Source organism: Taudactylus pleione, unplaced genomic scaffold (assembly GCF_031769625.1).
Source record: "Taudactylus pleione unplaced genomic scaffold, aTauple2 ptg000500l, whole genome shotgun sequence".
Lineage (NCBI taxonomy): Eukaryota > Metazoa > Chordata > Amphibia > Anura > Myobatrachidae > Taudactylus > Taudactylus pleione.
Genome location: NW_028284902.1, coordinates 2,765,769 through 2,776,369, shown reverse-complemented (window position 1 = coordinate 2,776,369; position 10,601 = coordinate 2,765,769).

Genomic DNA, 10,601 nt, shown 5'->3' with positions numbered 1-10,601 from the left:
CTCCTCATTGTGCCCGCTGTTTATCACGCTTAGTGGGCCGTGTGTGCACAACAGGAAGGAGTGCGTGAACGTAGCTCATGAAATCATTCACCGGTCGAAATTCTCTATTGATAAGCTGCAGAGCGTTTTCCGCAGATGAGTGCGATGCAGACGCTAGTAATGGTCTATGATTGGCTGCTCATGGAAGGGTTGACATGTTCGGCAAGGCATATAATGTATACAATAATGTATACAAAGTATGGTGCATATGCTACTGCATACTGTGATGTATGGGTTAAGATGACCAAGGGGTGTGTGAAACCTTTTCCTAAGATTGGCAGTTTTGATTTGGAGGTATTGAATAATGTTAGAGATAACATCTGTGTGGTGAAATCTCTAAAGAAACGTGTAAAATTCAATGACTGTTTAAAGTTGTGGCAACATGAAGGGAACGCATTGCAAAACAGCATCGCACACGCACCTCAAGGGAGCGCACATGCGACGCTAAATAGCGTCAGGTGCATGGAGCAAGGGAACGCGTATGCACCGCAAGGTAGCGTTGCCAAAGGTACAGGTATTAGCGCATGCGCACCTCCGCCGCCCTCGGCAATCTCCACTGCTGCTACAATTGGTGTGGTTACTTCACTATATTGTTTCGGTGCTGTCGCTAACAGATTAACTGCATGTGGAATGGTTGACACTACAACAGGTTCATCATCTACATACACATTTTCCTTATGATTACTCAGGATAGGGTACAAATTGCTTGTTACATTTTTATAATTTTTGGTATCGGCTGTACCTTCACCTTCAGCCGCATAGGGCGGCGGAGGTGCGCATGCGCTAATACCTGTACCTTTGGCAATGCTATGATTCGTATGTATTAAAAGGTTGTTGCTGTGTGGTTTGGGGTGCGTGAAGAGTTTGCAGCTGTGTATGGTATGTGTTTTGTGGCAAGGTATGTTGATATGTGTATTGTTGCTGAGTGTGGTATGTGTGTTGTGGCTGTGTGTACATTCCTTCTAGAGCTTGAATGCTTACTGCCATTAGCTTCTCTGTGGTGTGTGTTGTCTTTTATGTTCTCTAGTACAACTCAGCCATACCACACATATCACACACAAAACACATCAACTTACCTTGCCTCAGCACACATACCACACACAGCCACAACCTCTTCATGTACCCCAATCCATACAACAACAACCATTTAATACATACGACCCACGAAGGCATTACCTCTGCAACCAGAGGGGACACATAAGTAGGAACTGTAATGTGAAAAGGGTGGGACCACCTAACCAGGGAGCACCTAGGTACCCACAGAAAGGACATCAACAGAATGCAGGGAATTTCCCACCGTCACCTGCTCAAGTTGTGGCCCTGAATGCTTTAGTGGAGAATGACAGTCAGCGATAGGGGTCAGATCATACCTGTAGTCTACAGCCAGTCAGGTTAACTGGGAGTACTAGGGAAGAACCAATAATGACGGTTGATGTAGCTGGTACTAAACATACTTTTCTTGTAGACACAGGGGCGACCAGATCAGTGTTAAATTCTCCAACAAATTTACAGGTGACCAGCAAGACAATACCAGCAATGGGTGTAACGGGTAAAGTGCAGCATTATCCTTTAACCAAATCTGCAGAGGTTACTATCGGGCCATTGCATACCAGGCATTCCTTTCTCCTGGCAGTGGCGGCTTATACTAACCTACTGGGAAGGGATTTGTTGTGTAAAATGGGATGTGTCATTTACTGTACCCCTGATGGTATATTTTTAGATATCCCAGAGAGAGTTGCATATGAGGTAAAGGATATATTGGACACACCACAAAGGTCAATGCTTCACTCTACCATTTTAGAGCAAAGTCCATCACAGGTAAAGGAAAATGTTATCTCAAATACTGGGTTGCCTTTGGACCAAAGATGGACAGGACACTGGATTAATGGCAAATGTAGCTCCTGTAATGATCAACTTAAAAGAGGAAGACAGGCTCCTAAAATCCACAGAGGTGGAGCTAGGGGTGTATCCCATAATTGAGAGATTGCTCCAGCAGGGGATTTTAGTCTGTACAGCTAGTGTACCCAACAGTCCCATCTTTCCAGTGAAGAAGAGTGGTGGGGGGGGGGTTACAGGTTAGTACAGGATCTTAGAGGGGTTAATAAGGTAGTTGAGAGCCAATTCCCTGTAGTGCTAAATCCAGCTGTCATCCTTATGCAAATTCCACCATCTGCAACCCATTTCACTGTCATTGACCTGTGTTCTGCCTTCTTCTCTGTCCCTCTTCATCCTGACTGTCAGTACTTATTTGCCTTCACATATAGGGAGGTACAATACACATGGACACTTTTGCCCCAGGGCTTCATAGACAGCCCCAGTATCTTCTCCCAGGCCTTACACGACTGTTTGCAATCTTTTCAACCAGCCAATGGATCAGTTATAATAAAATATGTAGACAATTTGCTGTTGTGCTCTGTCATGTTTAAATGATACTAAACTTTTGTTGCTTCATCTCTCGCAAACAGGGCACAAGATTGCAAAGGACAAATTACACACATGCCAGACCAGGGTCAAATATTTGGGACACTGTCTAACCCAGGGGCTGTGACATTCGACTACCGACAGAATACAGGCCATACAGACCATGACACTGCCACAAAACCAACAGCAAATCCATACCTTCTTGGGAATGTGTGGATACTGCAGAATGTGGATCCCAGGATTTTCTATTTTGGCTTTCCCATTGCAGGACTTAGTTTCTTCCTCAAAATCTGATCGTGTCATACACACTGAGGAAAAAGAGCAGGCTTTCCTTAACCTTAAGGACAGTCTGACAAGAGCACCTGCATTCTGAATACCTGATTATGAAAAACTTTTTGAGTTATATTGTACGGAAGCTGATGGTTGCGCAGCAGGTGTCCTCACACAAAAACACGGTGATGCCAGTAAACACGTAGCATACTACAGTGCACAATTGGACACTGTGGCAAGATCACTCCCAACATGTTTAAGAAGTGTAGCTGCAAATGCTCTTCTGGTAGAAAAGAATGAAGACGTAGTGTTGGGATATGATACAACTGTCTATACACCCCATGCAGTATCTGCTTTGTTGAATTCAGCCCAAACCAGACATGTCTCCTCAGCTAGGTTCACAAAATGGGAACTAGCCCTGATAGCAGCTGCAAACATCACCATATGTGCCTCAAGATGCACAAAGGGTGGAAGGTGAGCCTCTAGTAGAAAGTAAGTTTTGCAGGGACACTGATACACATGACTGTATGGATTATTTGAATCAAACCTTTACAGCTAGGCCTGACATATGCGATTCATCATTGGTAAATGCAGATTTGACATTTTACATGGATGGGAATTGTCATAGACAAACTGACACAGGAGAGTTATGCACAGGTTATGCTGTTGTAAATGACGAGGACGTTATAGAAGCCGAACCCCTTGGTCCACCTCACTCGGTACAGGTGGCGGAGCTAGTGGCACTAAGGAGAGAGTGTGAGTTGGCAGAAGGCAAATCAGCTAACACATACACTGACTCTAGGTACACCTTTGGGGTAGTACATGATTTTGGGGCTCTATGGCATCTTAGAAATTTTTTGACAGCAGCAGGCACATCAGTAACACACTCATAGCACATAAAAGGACTGTTGACAGCAATCCAACTACCAAAGGCAGTAGCCATTATTAAATTTAAAGCCCACACATGCAAAGAAGATCCGGTGTCACTGGGCAATAACAGAGCAGACAAAGCTGCCAAATGGGCAGCAGGGTTAAAAATAAACATGCAAGTTGATAAAATGATGGTTTTTCAAATGATTGACACCCAGAAATTAATTGAGATACTAAGGCCCTCATTCAGAGCCGTACGCTCTGAGCAGAGCGCACGCTCTGAATGAGGGCCGCCCTCCTAAAAAATGGAGCGTCCTCCTGGATGCTCGTATAGCTGTGGGTCACCACCCACAGGCTATACGAGCGTGCAGTTTGATGGCCGCGATGGTCTTGACCATCGCGACCATCGAAACTGCGAGCCGGAGCCTGCGGTTGAGGTTTTCAACCGCAAGCTCCGGAGTGATTTTGGCTCTATCAGAGCCAAAATCACTCCCACTGACATCACTAGTGATGTCAGTGGGCCGGCTTCTGACGGGAGGCGTTCCCGTGGGAACGCCCCCGTCAGGGAGGCACGCCCCCGGCATGCCTACCAAAGGGGGCGTGCTGTCAATCAACATCGACAGCACGCCCCCTTTGATCAGACACAACGAGCGAAGGACTTTCCTTCACTCGTCGCGTCTGGTGCATGTGCACGACGGAGCTCCCTCCATCGTGCGCATGCTCAGTCCAGAACATCGACCCACTTGCGAGCGGACAGCCGCTCGCAAGTGGGTCTGAATCAAGCCCTAAATTTGTGTTCCATTCAGGAAAAGGCAGTCTGGAGATCGAAGGGATGTGGGCAGGAGTCCTCTCGACTCTGGAGAGATGGACAATGTAAGCCGGTGGCTCCCAAGGCATATTACCCAAGCCTGGCTGAGGCAGTACACGGTCTGACTCACCTGGGAAAACAAGGTATGTGCAAGTTGGTAAGAGCATACTGGTGTGCACCAGGGTATTCTTCTCAAGCTGAAAAGAGAGCAATGTCCTGTCTGACTTGCTTGAGGAAAAACGTTGGAAAGACAATACCAACCGAGCCATCCCATATCCCTCTGACAGATGGATCTTTTCAGGTAATACAAATTGATTTCATCCAATTACCACCCTGCAGGAACCTTAAGTATGTATTAGTTTGTACCAATGTGTTTTCTAATTGGGTAGAGGCATATCCAGCTGCCACTAATACTGCTGTGTTTACTGCTAAAAAGATTGTTCAGGAATTTGTATGCAGGTACGGTATCCCTAGAATCATAGAAAGTGATAGGGGTGCTCATTTCACTGGTGATGTCTTCCAGAACATTTGTAAGTTGATGGGAATTAATAATAGACTTCACACCCCTATCGACCACAAGCCAGTGCGAAGGTGGAGAGAGTGAAAGGTTCTATTAAGAATAAACTGAGTAAGATCATGGTTGAAACTGGCTTGGGGTGGCCGGAAGCCTTACCGCTAGTGTGAGAGTCTATAATAATTTATAGTGTTTATTTAAAACATACTATATGATTTATCAGAAAAGCCATTTTCCTTTACACAAATATCATGAGATCAAGCCAGCATTATACTGAACGAGCATGTTACAAGACAGCAGCAGCTGAAGGATCCCAGAATAGGATACCAAGTCTGGACACTGTGAAAAAAAAGACATACTGAAGATGCATTGATACGTCCTATGTACTTGTGAAATCAATCATATGTATTCTTTACTGTCAAACCATTTTTGGCAAATGTTTGAGACAGCAGTTTTCTGAACTTATAAAAGACAACTCAAAGGGGATGTGCCTCTGAGAGCTGAGTGGATTCACCACAGTGTGTGTTGAGTTTTCATCATCTCCCCAGCCGGCTGGAAGGAAAATTAAGAACAGGAGTAGTGTTTTGCATACCGTGATCCAGGGGTAGGAAGCCTCATCACCCTAACATTTTGTGGGGGCAAACGTCCGGGATCCCCAACTGCCTGTCTATACTGACGGATGTCCACTTGAAAATTTGGAACTGCAGAAGCAAAACCCGGGTGAGTATTGAAAAACAAATGCGCATTTGCGCTTTTCAATGCTCTCTTCTGCGCTTCCTGATTAGTATTGTGGGGTTCAGTATGGATGGGCTAATCAGGGATCTATGAATATATTGTATGCCAAACCTGCTCTTTTAAAGTATAAGTTGTCTTGTCTTGAAGTGAGTAAAAGGAGTGTGATTGTATGTGTGCTAACTGTGAGATGTATATAAAGGAACCAGATCTTTAAATAATCAACCAAAGACTGCACCTCTCACCTGCTATTAGAGGCTTGTCCTGTCGTTTGAGATGTGTGATCCCTGGGTTGAGACATTCACTGATCTCCTTGCTCTCATAGTAGCTGTAATAAGTGACACCTAGCACCTAAACACGGTAAAAGTGTTTAGGAGTGCAGAGAAAGGTGCTCATTGATTCGGGATAGGGTCCTTCACGTTTCCTCATTGGTACCCCTAGGGGCGCCTGGGGCTGAAGGGATGTACATGTTATTCATCTGTGTAGCATGCCAGAAAGATTAGAACAGTGGGTCATAATCTGTGGGAGTGTTATAGTGACATTGGGAATACTGTATTGTCTTTTTAAGGACAGGGATAACAGGTCTCCAGAGTCTGATATATGAACCACATATAACTAAAGTTTGAGGGGTGTACTTGTGTAGTGGTATTACAGAAAACCAGATCATTTATAAGTCCTGATCTAATAGCTGTAATAAATCAGAGGATCTCTGTGATATATATATTTGTCTCATAGGCTGTTAACATATTTGGCTACCAGGATAGATAAGGACTGGGCTGGACTAATAAATTAGCTAGCCAGTAATTTGTGCAGGGATAGTTCAGTAGTAGCTTGTCTAGTTATTAGGGGGTTGCCAGCTGATAGGTATTTGAAGCTGATAAGACAGGTATTGTTGTATGGTTACCCAGTAGGAACACAGAATAAGTAGCGACTGTTCTTTTGAATAAAATAAAGATTCCTCAAGGGATTCAGGAAAGACTAGGAGCTTAAAAAACCCACAATGGGGGCTCAGGGCAGTAAAGACATGGTAAAAGAATTACCATGTGCTCCTGTGGATCTAGTCGAATCCAGGGAGGGGAAAAGTGCACTTAAAGATATTCAAAAGATACTACAGAAAGCAGGGATGCCCAGTGTGGGTTCCCTAGATCCTGTAAGATGGGAAACCTTTGCAAAAGAAAACAAGGCTTGGATAGAGTGTAAGAAAGTAGGCAAGCAAGTACAGGCTTGGTTAAAGGTAGCCAAAGAACTATATAAAGAACAGGAGGTAACACAAGACACTGAGTTTATGGAAGATTGTGGTCCAAATATTGTGAGGCCTGTCCCAGTGATCCCTTTTGTAAATCAACAGGCATCACCAACAGCCCCTGATTTAAGCCCAAAGTACCCAAGTTTGGCTCCATTTACCACACCAGTAAGGGATGGCAGGAAATGCCCAGGATGTGGTAAATGTGTACCTAATGCCAACACTAATTGTCCATTTTGTGGGAATCAAGTGGCCTGGCCAGGGGAACCCTGTGATCAACAAGGCTTAACCAGATCACCTCATTATCCATCACCTCCACACTTATCACCCGTTACACCACCAGCTACTCCACTGCCTTATGCAGGAGGAAATTTCAGCCCCATTCCCATACAAGGGTGGGCAGGTACCTTAATGCCTTGGATGTTTAATAAAAACAGACACAGGACACGGGTGTGCAAGAAGCAAGCCACAGGCAATAATGATGAACCTTGCGGCTGTGAACATTGTGGGGGTGAACAGATGTATTTTCAGAAAGGGACAGGTCCACCCCCATACCAAAACACATCTGTAGAGGCTTATCCTGTAACTACAAATGAGGTGTTTGAACCAAATCCCCAGAATGCAGCAGTTATGATAAGAGTGAGAACCCAAAATCAGTATAGACCCTGGACAGCAGCAGCGATGAATGATATTGTAAATAAAGCCCCAGACACCAGAAAGAATCCAATGGCCCTCCACAGATATGTGGAGAGATTAGTAGCTATTTGGGGAGCTACTTGGGCAGATTTGGAGGAAATATGTAGGATGACAGTGGGAGCAGGCAGCCTGACAGAAATACTAGCTCTGCCAATAGGTGAAGCAGGGGTAGTGGGAATCCCAGCTGCAGATAACAGAAAAACTCCTGAGTCAGGGACACTCTTTGTTACTAGGTTAAGAAGGTGGTGTGAGCAGCAACAGCAGCGTATGCCTGCTGTACCTGAAGGCAGGCAGAGAATGGGACAGTCAGTAAAGGATTATTATGATCAAACACACCAGTCACACTTAGATAGGGGATTCCAAGATAATAATCCTACCCATGAGTGGTTGCTTAGAACTGCTTTTTTGGGAGGCTTACTTGAAAATTTGAGGGTGGAACTATACCAAAAGAGACCAGAAGCAGGTACTATGACACTTCCAGCTGTACTGGATGTATTAAGAGCTATAGAAGATCAGGAAGAAGAAAAGAAAAGGAAAGTAAGAGAGAGAGAGGTCAGGTTCCAAGAGTGACAGTTCATTTGATGCAGGATGGTCCCTATAATGAACCAAAGCCTAGGCAGACCAGAGATAATAGGAAAGTATCACCTGAAGAAGCAAAAAGGAGAGGGTTATGTTTCTTCTGTCATAAAGCAGGTCACATGAAAAGGGATTGTCAGAAATATAAGGAATGGGCAGAGAAAAGGGAGCAATTTGGAGTAAGGGTTCAAACAGTGCACAGCCCATAGGAAATAGGCTGTCCAGTGTCAGGTCCCCCACAATCCATTATTAATACCTCAGGTCCCAAGGAATAATACAATTGACACTACCTGGGGGGGAACAAATTGACTGTATAATAGACACTGGCGCAAGCCGTACCGTTTTAAGGGCAGAAGATGTTCCCAAGAAATATGTAACAAATCAGACAATTCCTGGAACAGGACTAACAGGACATACTGTATCCTTACATGTTAGTAAGCCCATAAAAGTTGCAGTGGGGTCAGCAGAAATTAAAGTCCCTGTAGAATTCCTGACCTCCACATCCTGTCCAGTTAATTTGTTAGGAGCAGATATCCTTAGTGAATTACAAGCTACCATTGAATACAGGGATGGTAATGTAATACTGAAAGGAAGTACAGGGCAGGATCTTCAATGTCAGCTAGCAGCAGCAATATATTTGCTGCAACACCAGACACAGATAGAAGTAATGATCCCTGACTGGCTTTCAGGAGTCCCTGAAAAATTATGGTCTAAGGGTAAAACAGATGTGGGATTACTGGATGTACAACCGGTTACACTAACCTTAAAACCAGGTGTAGTGCCAGTAAAGATTAAACAATACCCACTGACCAGAGATCAGGAAAAGGCCATACAGCAGCAGATTGCTGCATATCAGAAAACAGGGGTTATAAGAGAATGCAGGTCCCCATGGAGCACCCTTTTATTTCCAGTGAAAAAGAAGGTGGGGGTAGATGGTAAACAGGAATACCGGATGGTGCAAGATCTAAGAGAGGTAAACAAACGGTTGGTGGTGGATGTAACTATAGTGCCTAATCCACACACCTTGCTAAACCAAATACCAGCAACAGCAACTCATTTCACAGTAATAGACTTAGCTAATGCATTTTTTTCTGTACCTCTTACATTAGAGTGTCAGCTCTACTTAGCTTTTACAAGTATGGGTAAACAGTATTGCTGGACAAGATTACCCCAAGGAAGGGCAACCTCTCCATCTGCATTTACAGAGGCTATGTCCATCATACTGCAAGGATGGAGACCACAGTTTGAGACCACCCAGTTGTTGCAGTACGTGGATGATTTGCTCCTATGTGCAGATACAGAGGGACAGTGTCAAAGTGAAACTAAATCATTACTTATTTTTCTGTGTGAACAAAATTGCAGAGTGTCAAAAGAAAAATTGCAAACGGCTCAAACACAGGTTACCTTTTTAGGACATTGTATTTCTCAAGGTACAAGACATTTGACACAAGATAGGATATCAGCTATACAGAAAGTGCCAGAGCCCACTACCACCAGGCAACTCAGAGCATTTCTAGGATTAACAGGGTATTGCAGGGAATGGATTGCCAATGCATCCCTCATAATGCAGCCCCTCTATGATGCGTTGACAGATACAAAAGACAAAACAGTAACATTAACATCAGAACAGAAGAAAGCATTTATGCAGATAAAAACTGCAGTTACCCAAGCACCAGCACTAGGATTGCCCAGATATGACAGGCCTTTTATGTTATTCTGTCATGAAACACAAGGACATGCTCAAGGGGTATTAGTGCAGGAACATGGTGGTAAACAAAGGCCCCTGGCATATTATTCATTGCAGCTTGATAGTGTAATCAAAGGAGCACCCTCTTGTATAAAGGCAGTAGCAGCTGCAGCTATGCTTAAAGACAAGGCAGCAGATTTAGTGCTGGACCACTCATTGATAATACAGGTTCCCCACTCAGTAACAGAAATACTTAACCAGGCCAGAACTAAGCATCTTTCTGCAGCCAGGTTAACCAAGTATGAGGTAGCCCTACTAAGCCCTACCAATGTGACAATTAAGAGGTGCACAGTGTTGAATCCTGCTACATTGCTTCCAACACAGGATTCAAAAGAGGGGAATAGTGAGGGAGGCATACATACACCTGTTGATAACATATCAGGTAATGGCAATAAGGAACACAACAGTGAGGATGATGAGGGGGATAATGTACTGCAAATACAGTCACATAAAAATATAAATCAAAATTTTTCTGACCATGATTGTCTTGAACTTATGAAAATGGAAATGAAGGAACTAGAGAATGTAACAGATGTTCCCTTATCTAATCCAGACTGGGAATTGTTTGTAGATGGCTCTAGATATTATCATGAAGGGTCCCCAAAAACAGGGAATGCAGTCACCACCTTAGATGAGGTATTGATTCAGCAACCACTCCCACCTTCCTGCTCAGCACAGGAAGCAG